A 17,179-nucleotide genomic window follows, 5' to 3' on the forward strand; every position below is an offset into this window, starting at 1 on the left:
TGAAACTGATTAGAAACAGGGTGAGATGAACCTTGAAAACAGTCAGAATGGGATGAAATATAAGGAAAAGTTACCTTCCTCCTGCACTGTGCTGCTGGGAAAGGAATCCTTTTATTATTTTCTCTGTTTGTACTGTACTAATGCCCAAAGGCCCTGTCAGTAGTGGGCCCCATTCTTCTAAGAATGGTACAAACATACAGGAAGAAATGGTCCCACCCCTGAAGCACTTACAGTCAATTCTGACCTTTGAATGGTCAGCCAGGGACAAACTGGGCTCAGAATCTGTTTCCAGATAGGTTATATTCCCTGGCAGAACCGTAGGCTTCTGTCCTGCAATCACTTATGTACATGCTTAACTTTAAGAAAGTGGTAAGTCCTGTTAAAGCCAGTAATTGAGACTACTTGTGTGCTTAAAGTTAAGCACATATTTAAATTCATCCCTATTCAAGAAAGCCCTTAAGTATGTCTGTACAATGTACTTATGGGTTTTCCTGAACAGGGATAGAGTGGAGCACATTCTTAAATGCTTTCATGAATTAGGGCCCTTGTCTGTGCATGTTAGAATATGTATGTTCAGTAAAGTGAATAAAAGATACCAGGTTTAATTTAAGAAGGTCATGCAGAGTTCCATAAACAAACTACCTATATCGTGGAAAAGAAATGTTTTATTCATCATTTAAGTAACCAAAGGTAAGGAAAACTGTCTACTTAAAAGTAAAAATTTTAACTTGGTAGTGTCCTTTTACAATTTTCTTTGGATGTTTAGAAGGAAGTAAATGTAATTCTTGGGCCTGTCAGGTTGGTAGTGTCTCTTTAACATTGTTTTGACATATGCCCCATCTTGCAAAGACTTCGTTGATTAACATATGCTTAACTTTGTCCTTGATGGGACTACTCACTGTGTAAAGATAAGCACAGTCATAAACAGGATGGATTGCTTTAAAATCAAATCAGTTTGAATCATGGATTTTAATCATTTATATCAGCAAGCAGAAAATAATTTATACAATTGATTTAGATCTCGTTTTGCATTTGTACTTTTTAGTTTTCTAAAGAAAAGTTAATTGGTTGATATAAGCATTGAAACATGTTGATTTGCAAACAAATAGAGCTTTTATACACTTTGGAACTTCTTTTTGCTAACCTGAAGGATACCCTATAGTTATACACATTTCATTGTTAAGTTATATAAGTCTTTAAACATTTTATTTAGATTCCTATTTTTATTAGGTTAGAAAACGTTCTTTACTAGATTCTTCTTTTTTTACTCAGGATTTCTGTCCCACTGGATAGAGATTGGAATTCAATTAAAAATGTAAAAAAACCCAACATTTTAAAATAGTTTTTATTAGTTAAGTAAAACTACCTGAAATGTACTGGATATATTATTTTTTAAAAGTTTTTGATAAACTTATTTATTAAACAGAGGGAATATAATTTGTAGCTAGGGAATTGATGGATTGAAAATCTGGCCCATGGTGACCAGAAACAAAGGTATTGAAATCAGTAGGCATTAAAACCAATGGGAGTTAGGTGCCTGCCTGGGTTAGGTGCTTTTGAAAATCCCACTAGGCATCTATGGTTTAGGTGCCTAAATACGTTTGATATTCTCGCCCTATGTCCTTCAGGTTTTAGAATTAGTAGATCTCATCTTCTCTCACCTTGCTTTTATTCATAGGTTGGAAGAAAAAAAAGTAGGAAAGTTTGTTTTCCCACTTCCAGTTGCTTTCTCAAGTTTGAATGAACTAGCACAAATGAAGAAAATATCCTCTCTGTACCTGCTAGGTACATGGAAAGTAATTAAGGGCAAAAGTTTTTCTGCACAAAAGAAACTGAAAGTACATGTATCTGGGAAAAACAGAAATACCTGCATTTACTCCATTGTAAATACAGAGTACTGAAAAGAATATAGATACTTTGCAGTACATGAGACCATAATATGTTTATAAAGCCTGAGTTGGCCTCTAAAGTTAGATGTTTTCTCTGATTTTGTAAAGAACTGAAAAGGCAGCACACTTAGCTCATTGAAAATTGAGGTGTACTCATTTATGCAGCATGTTTTTTTATTTATTAAAATTATTTTAATTAGAGCTGTCAAGCAATTAAATAATTGTGATTAATCGCGCTGTTAAACCACAATAGAATACTATTGGATGTTTACTACATTTTCAAATATATTTCAATTACAACACAGAATACAAAGTGTACAGTGCTCACTTTATATTTTTTATTACAAATATTTGCACTGTAAAAAAAACAATTGTATTTTTCAGTTCCTCATACAAGTACTGTAGTGCAATCTCTTTATCATGAAAGTTGAATTTACAAATGTAGAATTATGTACAAAAAGACTGTTTTATTTTTGAATGCAATGTAAAATTTTATAGTCCTACTTCTTGGTCAGCCAATCACTCAGACAAACAAGGTTTTTACAGTTTGCAGGAGATAATACTGCACACTTCTTGCGCTAAAGAGTCATATATTCCTTTATGTTCAACCACCATTCCAGAGGACATGCTTCCATGCTGCTGATGGGTTCTGCTTGATAACGATCCAAAGCAGTGTGGACTGATGCATGTTTATTTTCATCATCTGAGTCAGATGCCACCAGCAGAAGGTTCATTTTCTTTTTTGGTGGTTTGGATTTTGTAGTTTCTGCATCAGAGTGTTGCTCTTTTAAGACTTCTAAAAGCATGCTCCACACCTTGTCCCTCTCAGATTCTGAACAGCACTTCAGATTCTTAAACCTTGGGTCTAGTGCTGTAGCTATTTTTAGAAATCTCACATCAGTACCTTCTTTGTGTTTTTGTCAAATCTAATGTGAAAGTGTTCTTAAAATGAACATGTGCTGGGTCATCATCCGAGACTGCTATAACATGAAATATATGCAGAATGTGGGTAAAACAGAGCAGGAGACATACAATTCTCCCCATAAGGAGTACTGTCACAAATTTAATTGACGCATTATTTTTTTTAATGAGCATCTTCAGCATGGAAGCACGTCCTTTGGAATGGTGGCCGAAGCATGCAAGGGGCATACAAATGTTTAGCATATCTGCCATGTAAATACCTTGCAACGCCAGCTACAAAAGTGCCATGTGAATGCCTGTTCTCACTTTCAGGTGACATTGTAAATTTGTAATTTGTTTGTCCTAGTGATTGGCAGAATAAGAAGTAGGACTGAGTGGACTTGTAGGCTCTCAAGTTTTACATTGTTTTATTTTTTAATGCAGTTTTTTTTTGTACATAATTCTACATTTGTAAGTTCAACTTTCATGATCAAGAGATTGCACTACAGTAATTGTATTAGGTGAATTGAAAAAATACTGATTATTTTGTTTATCATTTTTACAGTGCATATATTTGTAATAAAAATAATATAAAGTGAGCACTGTGCACTTTGTATTCTGTGTTGTAATTGAAATCAATATTGAAAATGTAGAAAAACATCCAAAAATACTGAATAAATTATAATTGGTATTCTATTGTTATAAGTCCGATTAATCGCAGTTAATTTTTTTAATCATGATTAATTTTTTGAGTTGCGTTTAGCTGCAATTATTTGACAGCCCTGATTTTAATCAATTATTGTAAATTTTAGGTCTTATAAGATGTCATAATTTCTAATTTAATTTTAAACAGTTTTTTTAAATATGTATTTTAAATAAAAATCTGATTTTATATTTTAAAAACATATTTTTATACATACTGGGCATAGTTTTTGTGAGATCAGGACCCAATGGTGTTTTACATATGGTTTTCCTTTGTTTTCATGTTATGAAAACCTGCCACATCTCATTCTTTTCTTTAAAAGTGTCGTGTTATGGGGAAAAACATCCACCCCAAATTTATAAACCTTCATAATTTCTTCATGCTATTACTTGACCAACTCAGTCAAAAACAAATACTTTCATTTGCAAAATACCCCTTTTTGTTTAAAATACTTTTTTGACCCATGATCACCAAAAGGAGCAAGATGGAATTTCTAAATGAATACATTAAAAAATTCCATTAAAGCAGTCAGTGAAACAGTTCTAGGAATGTGAAGGGTTTAGCAAGCAGCACAATCCAGATAGGATTTACAGTTGTTAAGCAAAATAAGCACTCACCTTTCCTGTCAACAGACTTGTGTTGCTGACATTTGGTAGGGTCATTTTGTCATCCCTCTTGCTGGGTTTGAAATGCTACAATACATGTTTTCTGAAAGTATACAAACATCACTAAAAAAAGTTTACACTAAATAAATGATTAGAAAAGTAAAAATAGCACACATTTTAACTGGCAGGTTTATTTGGGGTATTTATAGTAGATACATATCCAATTATTCTGTAGTTTACAGTATTTTAAAAACAAATTTTAAGAAAACACTCTTAGAAAAACAAAGTAAAAAAAAAGCCATTTTACTGGGCCAGATGATCGTTACAAGGCTGTTTTAGAGTTTGCTCTGAACCAGGAATATTTACTCTAGTAAATGTAAATATCTTGTAGGCAAAAACATTCTGTAGTAAACTACAATTTACCATTTCATTCTTATATTTACAAGTCATTGGCAGGGATTTGCTTGCTTTGGTTTCCCTCTAGAAACTGAAATATGTGTAAGCAACCTATTGTGTCTAAGCACCTACTGTATAATGCATTTGGTTTAAGCTTGGTTATATAATACTGGAGCTACAGTGGCAGGCAGAGTAGTTTTATTATCATTCTAATACTCAAGTGAATTATGGTGATACACATTTTATCATCAGGTGCTGACATTAAACTTTGTTCACAAATACACTATCTACAGTATATCTGCTCTCTAATCCCAAATCCAAATGATAAAAAAAAATGATTTTGTCTTTATTAATAAGGAATGAGAACCATGAATGAGAAACTGAAAAGACTAGAATGTGTAATTGCACATTTTTGATAGCGCTTCCCACCTTCTGTCCATTCAGAGTCCAGAATAAAGGTGGGCGAAATTTTTTGGCTGTAACTTTTTTGATGAAAAATGCAGATCTGATGTTACGGAAACACTGCGAATTCATGTTGATTTTGCTGAATTGTTTCAAAAACAAAATTTAAAAAAGTTTTGTTTTGATATTTTAGAAATAAACCTAGTAGTAGGCTGAGGATAGTCCAACCTGTGTGATGGGTTATATGGTGGGCCCTGTAAATCCCTGGACTCACTTCAGTGCCTGGTATGTGAGGATTTGGGAGACAGGGCAGATAGGGCCACTCCCCAGTGTTCAGTTAATGAAGTTGCAGCCTGTCTTTAAATCCATCCATGTTTGTCCTCATTCAGCTGTGTCTCTTGATCAGTGCTGATAGAAATAGAATAATCAGCATCATGTTACCAGTAAAAATACATTTCTGTATAAATTAATCTTTTTTTTTATTATTGGGTTGTCATCAGTGTGCACTGTGCTGTACAAGACACAGAGGAAGATTATGGTTCCTGCTACAAAGAACATAACATTTAGGGGCCCAATTCTATAGCTCTTCCTTGGACAAACTGTTGAACTGTGGAAGTGGAAACTTAAATTAGACAGACAATGCAGTTTAGGCACTCATCTATTGAGGTTCTTATCTTACATCCATCACTGTAGTCTGGGAGCACCTCTCAAAGTAGAACTAATGCAAAGCAAGGCCCCGGCCATGTACTAGATTTCTCTCTCTTCTCTTGGAGGTTGCCAGACATTTTTAATTTAGTAGATGTGTGTTCTTCCCTTCCCCTCACCGCACTTTTCTATCTTCCATTCTTGTTGCTGTTATGGGGAAGCTAGGCTGAAGGAATGCCTTGCATGTTATTCTAAGGGCCATGGGGATGATATCTTGTCTTGAAGGCAGAGATCCATAAGATCAGGCCAGTTGTCAAGCAAGCCATCTCTCCCGCTCTCTCAGCTTTGACTTTCAAGGATGACAATCTCACCATTCCTGTCAAATGTCACTTTTGAGGGAAGCCCTGGTCCCTTAGTGAAAGATGTTCTTTTCAGTGACTTGGTTCAGTGCCATGAGAGGCCTTAAAGTTAAGTCCCATGCTCTTGAAATGTAACATTTTTATGAAATGTATCCGTATTTCTGAAAAGCTGAGCTCTGGGATTGTGAGCTCTTGGCAGCTGATTTGGGATCAATGTGGTTAGGTCATTCATTATTAGATAGTAGGAGTCAGGATCTGTCTGGTGGTTGCAGAGTACATGGTGGTTTACCCTCTTCAAAGGAGGCATTAACCCTTTGGATAACCTGGTGATGATCAGAAATCCCAAAGTAGTGCGAAGATTAAAATTTTGTATATAAAATGCACTTTCTTTGAATTAATGTTGAAAAGGCTTTTTTCCTCTTGTTTTGTGAGAGTGTTATACTTGACATTTGTTCACTTTTCTGGTAAAATGTTACTTTAAAGGGAATTCTTTGGTCAGCTGGGTGAGCTTTTCTAAATGACTTCTTTATACAATCTTCTGATGCATAGTTGCTGGTACTAGGGGTCCTGCCGCACCTCCTGGCTTGAAGTGGTTTCCATTACATACAGAGTTTGCAGCACCCCCACTATAAAAATTGTTCCAGTCCTCCTGTTCTGATGTGAAACTTATTATTACTGTCTGATCAAATCCCTCTTAGTACAAAATAATTGCAATCACTCATGCAGACCAATACTCCACCTTCCAGAGTTACGACTAATAGCATAGATATTGACTGTGGCTGAATTGATTCTTAATTATACTGTACTGTAGCTGCTTTTAACCAATGATGCTGGCGCAATGCTAGTACCATAATGCACTAAGGATTCAAAAAATAACAGCTATAACAAAGAAAACACCCTCAACAGAATGTATTTAACAAGTGAAATACAAGGCACTTAGATTCAGTTAAATCTTTTCTGAAATATATTCCCTCCAACGTTAATGTATGTGTGTTTTGGCTTATTACTCCCTATAGCGTATATACCTCTTATGAATTATACGTGAAGGTTTCTTGTATGTGAGATCTTGAATTCAGGCACAAAAGGAATATTTCTATTTAAAATAGAAAAAGAAAAAAAATCCAGCAGCTAGTATTTCTATTCTAAAATTATGAGAGTTTGATTGTTACATTTTTAAACATTTCTTTCTTGAAGAACAAGTCTTGTTTGTTTAATTTCAAAACCAAAAAATCATGCAACAATATATGTTCTAAAGATTTTTCTTTGCTTATGCATAAATATTTAAGGTAATTGCATATCAAGCACAATGCTGGTCTTTGTTCTAGTTTGACTCAAGCTTTTTTAGTAAATGTGAACTTTTATTCTATTATTCTTACAGAAGCTCTGCCAGCAGACCTTTCATCATAGGCTTTCTGAGAATTACATTACAGAGATTTTTGGAATGACTTAATCAAAATGAATATTCATTTATTCCAGGCATAATATATTTTTAAGTGAAGCTATAATAGTCAGTGTCACACTTGCTTTATAGTAAAAGATTTCCATTCTTTCTTTACCCACCACAGAACCCTGCTCGTTAGATATGAGCCAGTCAAAATATCTGTGCTGCTACCACCACTATCTTCTCTTTCCCCTGATTTTTTGCATTCAAACCTTTAAACATAGTATGCTTTTAAACAGTGGAAAACTTCCAAATCTAAAAGTACATATAAATTTCCAGTTAGGTATTCAAAAATATAATTTAAAAATAAAAGCTCGAGTGTATTGTGGAACTGATCTTCACACACATGTTGGAAATAAAGTAGAGAGGTGTTCCATAATTCTCCTCTTCTAGATATTGACTGGAATAGTATTTTTCACTTCCCTACACTTCTGAATTCTTTGTCTTTCTTCAAAGCTGCATGGAGGATTAACTTCAGGATGAATTACGTAGTCATAGGCAACCTAGCACTTCATGTGTCTAAACAGAGCAAACTCGCAGCAGATTCTTTACTTCTTTTAACAATTTCTTTAGCGGACGAGTGGATTATGGAAGATATACACTCTTTAGGTTTGTCTAGACTACACATAAAGGTTAGGATTAGGTCATTATAAGTCTCAGGGTTTTTCCTAGTGTGGATACCACTTAACACCTTTTATCTCAGGTTAGCTGGTCAAGGTCAACCGTAAACACAAGGGAAAAGATTGTGTTCAGGCCTGGGTTAGCTAACGTATACTAGCTAACCCCAACTGAACCTCAGCTTTTCTTCCTAATCTTGACATACTCCTTTATGTATTTAATTTATATAACCATTTTCCTAGATTGACAACAAACATCCGCACTGTGCTATTGATTTTTAAAAGCCATTTAAAGATTTTTAGCAGTGTTAAGTATTGTTTGTTCAGAGCCTGATCCAAAGTCAATAGAAATCAATGGGAGTCTTTCCGTCAACATAGGATTAGTACTTTGTGCTGTTTGTCTGGGTAATACTCCTGTGGCATATTAAGTCATAGCAGCAACAGCCTGCCCTTGCTCAGTCCAGGTTGATATGGAACCTACAGAGCTGGGATATGGGGTACTGGGTACAATCATCATTCTATAGGAAGAAAAAAAAAGTGACAAAAAGCCCTTATACAGCTGTGTTGTCATTCCAGGATTTTAATCAAAGCCCAAGTCATATGGAACCTTGAAGTTTAGAATGAACTAAAATAGTAAACTGGACTATACAGTCCAAACCAATCCAAAAAATCAAAAACCAACAATGTAATGCTAGCCCTTCAATATTTAAAATACATACCTGGTTGCTTCTCTTGTGTAATCTAATTTCTACCTGGAATATGTAATTAGAGAATTTTTCATATATTTTCAGTTGTACTGATACAGAAGAGACAGAGTAACTAAGAGAGGGGAAGGGAGTCAGGATTTCTGGGTTCTGTATTTGGCTTTGCCACTGAATAATAATACTTAGCCCAGATATCACTTTGTATTTTCAAAAAACTTAAATAAAATAAGGCTCTGTAGAGATTTTCTGTGTCATTTTGGCCAAATCACTTCAATGCTCTGTGTAAGTTTCCCACCTATAAAATAGCACACGGTGTTGCTTTTGTGTGGCTTACATAGTGTCTGCAATGTGCTTCAAGCTTCTCGAATGAAAACTGATTCATAAGTGCAAAACCTTATTAGAGTTATAGTTATATTACGGCTTCCATATGAGGAGAGATTAAAAAGATTAGGGCTGTTCATTTTAGCAAAGAGACAGTGGGGGGATAGGATGAAGGTCTATAAAACCATGAATGGTGTAGAAAAGTGAGTAGAGAATGTTATTTACACTTTCCCAGCAGTTACCCACTGAAATTAATAAGCAGTAATAACAGTGCACAATTAACCTGTGGAACTCACTGCCATGGGCCAACAGTATAACTGGGTTTAAAAAAGAATTAGATAAGTTCATAGAGGATAGGTCCATCAGTAGCTATTAGCTAAGATGGTCAGGGATGCAACCCCATGCTCGGAGCAGCCCTAAAACTCTAACTGCTGGAAGCTGGGAGGAGAAAACATTGGATGGATCTCTCCAAATGTGTCTGTTCTGTACACTCCTCCTGAAGCTCTTGTACTGGCCACTGTTGGAGACAGGATACTGGGCTAGACGGACCATTGTTCTGATCCAGCATGGCATTTCTTGTGCCATTTTTGTGGGTCATTGGGCCCACAGAAAAGAGAGTGCCAAGTCCTAACAGAAACACCTTGTGTTCTGTCAGAGTTGCTGTAGGGTGAATTATTAACTTTACTCATCCACAACAGTAGAATCTGAATAGCAAGTGACATTTCAAGGGTGCCTACTATTATCAATTCAACTGCACAGTGATTGATGCAGCTGGTGGTACTCATTTAATTGCCGAACACGGCAGGCTTAAGTTTGCAGTATTGATCCAGTTTTGGTCAAGGCAGAAGACAGAGGTGGGGGATGTTAGTCCTAAAGTTATTGCTCATTCAAATGTGATGTGTGAAGTGAAAAAATATCTGTTAGCTCTAGTATTACGTACAGTGTTTTTGCAGAATAGTCCAAATAAAGAAGGTAAGGGGCATTTCAGTAAATATACATTTATAATTAGAGCAGAGGTTTTGTTTGTTACTGAAACAAATTCCAAGATAAAAAAAAATCTGATATCTTCCATAAAAAGTCAGTCTTTGTTACCTCATCTGTGGTGGGGAAGTAGGTAGGCTATGCATCCCGACTCGAAGAGCACAGTTAAAAGAAAAATTGCCTGCCTTTTGCAACTAGAGCTCTGAGTTTCCAACCAGCAGGTGCAGTATAGAATGAAGACTTCAAGCAGTTGGTTAGAATTCATAAACTTTTTGTTCTCTTTTTTGGCAGGCCCACAAAGATCAACAATTTCTGTCTGCCACCTGATATGACACCCCTTCTGATGCTTTGCTGCCATGTCCATCTCACTGCTGAACAGCACTGGAGACTAAAGACAGGTCAGTCCTTTCCTCTACCAAATATTGTTTCACTTTTTTTTTCTGTTCCTTGGGTCATGGCCGCATTTGCATGACCGCTCTGGAGACTTGATTGGAACGTTCACATCAGTTTGGGCCTGACTCTCGGTTCTGTGCCCGTGCAATGCACAGAGGCAGTTGTGAATGGACAAAAGCAAGAGAGCAAGGTGGAGAATCAGGTCCAGTTTCACTAGGTGGTGCTGCAGAGCAGATTTGTGTTGGGTTAGTGCAAACCATAACTCTTAGTTATGGTTCAAGGTGGTAGTTATATTTGATTTTGCTGTTTTAGGTGACTATTAACCTAAAATGGTTTGGATATTAGGCCTCTCTTGTTGGCTACATACCTGTTGGTATAAGTACTTTTTGGTGTGATTTGAGGATGGATGAAACAAGGCAGAAAATAGGAAAGAAGACTTGGAAGAGTCAGCAGCCACTTAAAATCAACTTCTGAGGATCTCTTCATTTGGTCACAGAAAGAAGATAGCACTTAGGGCTGAGATGAGTTACAGGTTTTAGGAACTAAAACGTTCTAGACAGACAGGGTCTCACTCCCCAGAGCCTTGCACCTTGTGCCATCATTTACAACTGTTAAAGATGAACGGGAAGAGCTACCAAATCAAAGTGGCAGCGTTTCACATCATTCTTGCAGAGGTGTAAATTATGACACCATGTACAATGCAGTGAAGAACAATTTGTCCAGACTGTAAATGGAACTGAGTAAACTCTTAAACTAGGAAACAGAACAATGTGTGTAATGTGCTGGCCTAATTTGGCTCCAGCAATGTGGCCTGGTGGATGAAGCACTGGATTGGGACTCAGGATACCTGGGTTCTATTGCTGGCCCTGTTAGGTAACCTTGGGCAAGTAATTTCTTCTCTGGGGCCTCAGTTTCCCCCTCTGTAAAATGGGGATAATGATACTAACCTCGGCTGTAAAGTACTTTGAGATGTACTGATGAAAAGTGTTTTATAAAAGCTAGCTAATGTTATTGTTGGTAGTAATAGTAATAACCAGATGATTTTGATATTCCCAGAAAATCTGGTACATTCTAAATTGAAATACCTTGGTCTGGAATGCTGTAGCTTTAATTCTTTTTCTTTTCAACTCTTTGCCAATTATGATTATTTAAAGTTCAGCGTTCCTTGTGAACATCTGGTTTTTATTAACAAAAGGTCATGTATGTTCTACGAGAAAATTCTAAACCAGCCTTACAATGTTATCAAAATATATTTCCTCGGGTGCAAAATCTGCTTTCTGGTCATGATGATGGAAAAAACTCAACACCACAATGTCAAACAAACAAAATTACTACCGTGGGAATAGTAGTATGAAGAATTTTGCAGGAGAAATACATTGCAAATTGGTAGCAATGGGTTGCATTTGCTAAATGACTATATAGAATAAGATTATGAAAAACACCCAGTATAGGCCAGCTTCACTCATGCTACTGTTCAGTGGTGGGTGTGAAGACTCCAGCAACATGCATGCAGGGATGTTACAGTAAGCAGGAATTTATAATTGTGGTAGGGAAGGGTTTCAGCTTCACAGAGCTGAAAGAAAGGCAAAATAAATGGCTGATGTTTATCCTGTTTATTTAGGACACTTACTTGGTATTTTTTAATTAATAAAAAATATTTGTAGACCATCTTCCAACTGTGATACATTCCAAGTCATAGTTTTAATAATGACCATTTAAAGCCATGTATTATAAACATTGGGGATGGGTAACAGGCAGGTATTCTATTAAATAGCTATAAATTGCCTTGAATTGAAAGCCTTTTTTTTTTCTTGAATTAAGAGAGAATCCACCAGCACTAGCTAGTCCCTTAGCATTTCATGCCATAGCTATGTTTGTTTTGTTGCCAAGGTAACTATGCCATATCATGTCAACTCTGCATCCTTCTATTGCATTATTGCAGCTGCAACAACTAAGAAGTGCAGCTAGTAAATTAAGGTTGTCAATCATATGAGCAAAAAGGGTATTTAAGAGGTTTCATGTCCATTTCCAATACCCCAGGGGATTAAGTCACAAGAAAAATTCCAAGCTCTAAGTGATGTTTTTTCTACTTGGTCCTCATTACTTGTATTCATACAGGAAGTTCTGAAGCTTTATAGGAAATATTTTGTGGCCAAAAGGAATTAAAAACTTTTCAGAATTTTCTCCAGCTATTCATAGATTCCAAGTAGGGTGACCAGACAGTAATTGTGAAAAATCGGGATAGGGGTGGGGGGTAATAGGAGCCTATATAAGAAAAAAAACCCAAAATCAGGACTGTACCTATCATATCAGGACACCTAGTCACCCTAGACTAGAAGGAACCATTATAATAATCTATTCTGACCTCCTGTATAACACAGGCCTGGTCTACATTACGAGTTTGTCGAATTTAGCAGTGTTAAATCGAATTAACCCTGCACTCGTCCACACAATGAAGCCATTTTTGTCGACATAAAGGACTCTTAATACCGGTATCTGTACTCCTCCCCGACGAGGGGAGTAGCACTGAAATCGACATTGCCATTTCGAATTAGGGTTAGTGTGGCCGCAATTCGACGGTATTGGCCTCCAGGAGCTATCCCACAGTGTACCATTTTGACCGCTCTGGACAGCAATCTGAACTCAGATGCACTGGCCAGGTAGACAGGAAAAGCCCCGCGAACTTCTGAATTTTATTTCCTGTTTGCCCAGCATGGAGTGCCGATCAGCACAGGTGACCATGCAGTCCCAGAATCAAAAAAGAGCTCCAGCATGGACCGTACGGGAGATACTTAATCTGATCTCTATATGGGGAGATTAATCTGTTCTATCAGAACTCCGTTCCAAAAGACAAAATGCCAAAACATTTGAAAAAATCTCCAAGGCCATGATGGACAAGGGCCACAACAGGGACTCAACACAGTGCTGAGTGAAACTTAAGGAGCTGAGACAAGCATACCAGAAAGCCAAAGAATCAAATGGACGCTCACGGAGGGAGGGGCGACTGACATATGTAGCTATCCCACAGTTCCCGCACTCTCCGAAAACCATTTGAATTCAGGACTGAGCTCCCAATGCCTGAATGGTCAAGAACATTATCGCGGGTGGTTCAGGGTATATGTCATCAGCCCCCCTCCGTGAAAGCAAAGGGAAAAAAATAATTTATCGCCTTTTTTCAATGTCTACTGGATGCTGCTGGCAGACGCGATGCTGCAGTGCTACACAGCAGAATCCCCTTGCCTTGCCTTGCGGACGGCAGATGGTGCAGTACGGCTGGTGTCCGTCATCATCGTCCTGTGGGTACTCCTGGCTGACCTCGGTGAGGTCAGTCAGGGGCGCCTGGGCAAAAATAGGAATGACTCCAGGTCATTCTCTTCTTTAAGTTTTGTGTAATAGAAATTCAGTCCTGCCTGGAATATCAAGCCAGCTGGAGGCTTCTGCCTCAGACTACTCTCCCAGTCAGCAGCACCGTGCAGTCGCGCCTACCCCAGCCTACCCTTTGCTACCAGGGCTCACAATCCAATACTTAGACCTCTACATTTTGCTATAAATAAAAAAATTAAGCTGCCATTTAGAACTGCCCCCCAACATACATATCCTGGGACATTTTGTATTTTACCAGTGTTAACCAAAGGCTCACGCACAAATGGAGATTCAGTCCTGCCTGTGCTTCTATCCTAGTGCTTATCACAGATTCCCATTTTCAGCTATAGGCTGAGCAAGTGCAGAATGGTGGTTCATTCTACTTCGCTGTAAGCCAGCCACCCTCCCCTCTCCACTTTGATCTCTGCTTGCAGAGGTAATAAAGTCAGTGTTGTTTCTTATTCATGCATTCTTTATTACTTCATCACACAAATGAGGGGATAACTGCCACGGTAGCCCAGGATGGGTGGAGGAGGAGGGAAGCTATGGGTGGGGTTGTTGCAGGAGCACCCCCTAGAATGGCATACAGCTCATCATTTCTGTGGGATGTCTGGGGCTCTGACCCGGAGTGGCTGTTTGCCTCTCTGGTTCTTTAGTAGGCTTGCCTGATATTCTAGGCAGGACTGACTCTCCATTAGACAAAACTTAAAGAAGAGAATGACCTGGGGAGTCATTCCCATTTTTGTCCAGGCGCCCCTGACCGACCTCACTGAGGCCAGCCAGGAGCGCCCATGACAGCAGCAGACGGTACAGTATGGTATCTGTCTTTGCTAACTTGCAAAGGCAAGGGGATGCTGCTGTGTAGCACTGCAGTACCGCGTCTGTCAGCAGCATCCAGTATACACACGGTGACAGTGGAAAAAAGGCTGAACGGGTTCCAGGGTTGCCGTGCTATGGCGTCTGCCCGGGTAATCCAGGGAAAAGGGTGCGAAATGATTGTCTGCCATTGCTTTCATGGAGGGAGGATTGACTGACGACATTTACTCATAACTACCCGCGACAAATTTTTTGCCCCATCAGGCATTGGGATCTCAACCCAGAATTCCAATGGGCGGGGGAGACTGCGGGAACTATGGGGTAGCTATGGGATAGCTACCCACAGTGCAATGCTCCGGAAGTCGACAATAGCCTCGGTACATGGATGCACACCGCCAAATTAATGTGCTTAGTTTGGCTGCGTGCACTCGACTTTATACAATCTGTTTCCAAAAATTGATTTCTGTAAAATCGGAATAATACCATAGTGTAGACCAGAGGTGGGCAAACTATGGCCCGTGGGCCACATCTGGCCCGTGGGTCCATCCTGCTTGGCCCCTGAGCTCCTGGCCTGGGAGGCTAGCCCCCAGCCCCTCCCCTGCTGTGTCCTCTCCCCACCCCCGCAGCCTCAGCTAGCTTGCTTGCTCTGCCGCCAGCGCAATGCTCTGGGTGGTGGGGCTGTGAGCTCCTGGGGAAGCGCAGCTGCAGAGCCCAGCCTGACCCAGTGCTCTGTGCTGTGTGGTGGTAGCGGCGCTGGCAGCTTTGCCCAGCTCCAGCCGGTCGGCACGGCTGTAGCACTGCCAGCCACCAGTGCTTCAGGCAGTGCGGTAAGGGGGCAGGGAGCTGGGGGGGTGGATAGAGGGCAGGGGAGTTTGGGGGGTGGTCAGAGGCAGGGGGGTGGATAGGGGTTGGGGTGGTTGGGGGGGAACAAGGGGTTGAATGGGGGCAGGGGTCCCGGAGGTGGGGAGTCAGGAAGGAGGGGGTTGGATGGGATGGCGGGGGGCAGGAGTTCCTGGGGCAGTCAGAGGACAGGGAGAAGGAGTGGTTGGATGGGGAATGAGTCCCGGGGGAGCCATCAGGAGTGAGAGGAGAGGTTGGATGGGGCGGCGGGAGTCCAGGGGCAGTCAGGGGACAGGGGTTCCTGGGGCAGTCAGAGGCTAGGGAGAAGGAGTGTGTGGATGGGGCAAGGGTCCTCGGGGGGCTGACAGGGAATGGGGGGGTTGGATGGGGCAGGAGTCCCGGGGGAGGGCAGATAGGAGGTGGGGGCTGGGCCACAACCCCCTCCCCTAACCGGCCCTCCATACAATTTACAAAACCCAATGCGGCCCTCAGGCCAAAAAAAGTTTGCCCACCCCTGGTGTAGACATACCGACAGGCTATAGATCTTCCCCAAAATAGTTCTTAGGGCATATCTTTTAGAAAAACATCCAATTTTGACGTAAATATTGCTCGTGATAGATAATCCACCACGACTCCTGGTAAATTGTTCCAATGGTTAATTAACCTCTCTGTTAAAAATGTATGCCTTATTTCTAGTTTGAATTTGTCTAGCTTCAACTTCGAGCCATTGGGTCATGTTTTTACCTTTCTCTGCTAGACTGAAGAGACCGTTATCAAATATTTGCATTCCAATTAGGTACTTGAACACTGTAATCAAGTCACCCCTTAACCTTTTCTTTGTTAAGCTAAATATCTCAACTCCTTGAGTCTATTGCTATAAGGCAGAGGTTCTCAAACTTGGTTCACGGCTTGTTCAGGGTAAGCCCCTGGCAGGCCACAAGACGCTTTGTTTACCTGAGTGTCCGCAGGTACAGCCGCTCGCAGCTCCCAGTGGCTGTGGTTCACCGTTCCTGGCCAATGGGAGCTACGGGAAACTCTCTACTTCTACTTGAGATTCCTTTGTTCATACATCCAAGGATCACGTTTTAGCCCTTTTAGCCACAGCATTGCACTGGGAGCTTATGTTCAGCTGTTTATCCATCATGGCTCCCAAATCTTTTTCAGTAACTGCTTCCCAAATAGGCCTCTATCCTGTAAGTATGGCCCATATTCTTCGTTCCTAGATGTGTGCACTTATATTTAGCCATATTTAAACACACATTGTTTGCTTATGTCCAATTTACAAAATAATCTGAAATGGTTGATATCCGTGACCTGTCCTGGTCATTATTTACCACTCCCCAACTTTTGTGTCACCTGCAAACTTTACCTGTGTGACTTATGTTTTCTTCCAGGTCATTGAGAAAAATGTTAAATAGATTAGAATCAAGAACCGAACTTTGTGGAACCACTCTGAAACCCTCATTATGTTAATTCTCCATGCATTAGTTAGCCAGCTTTTAATCCATTTCATGTGTGCCACGTAAATTTTATATCATTCTAGTTTTTAATCAGTGTTGTATAGTAAGTCAACTGCCTTACAGAAGTCTTTATTAATCAAGTGCCGTATCAGCTGCTCAATTATCTTGCCTTGGATAGATGGCAGACTGACCTGATTATAATTACCTTGATCATCCCGTTTACCCTTTTTAAATATTGGCACACCACTAGTTTTCTTCCAGTCTCCTAGAACTTCCCTGGTGTTCCAAGGCTGATTGAAAATCAGCATTAATAGTGTCCATACTAGTAGTGTTTCCGCCTCCAC

The 17,179-nt window shown here is 39.6% G+C and overlaps 1 long non-coding RNA gene across 1 annotated transcript in view; it reads left to right on the top strand.

Annotated features, from left to right (window-relative positions):
• Window positions 1–4,842: 4,842 nt before the first annotated feature.
• LOC123355701 overlaps window positions 4,843–17,179 on the top strand; it is a 29,163-nt gene continuing 16,826 nt past the window's right edge. The window contains exons 1-2 of the long non-coding RNA XR_006575177.1: window positions 4,843–4,951; window positions 10,255–10,361. This is a non-coding gene — a long non-coding RNA (uncharacterized LOC123355701). The remainder of the gene's footprint in view (window positions 4,952–10,254; window positions 10,362–17,179) is intronic.

Source organism: Mauremys mutica, chromosome 24 (assembly GCF_020497125.1).
Source record: "Mauremys mutica isolate MM-2020 ecotype Southern chromosome 24, ASM2049712v1, whole genome shotgun sequence".
Classification (NCBI taxonomy): domain Eukaryota; kingdom Metazoa; phylum Chordata; order Testudines; family Geoemydidae; genus Mauremys; species Mauremys mutica.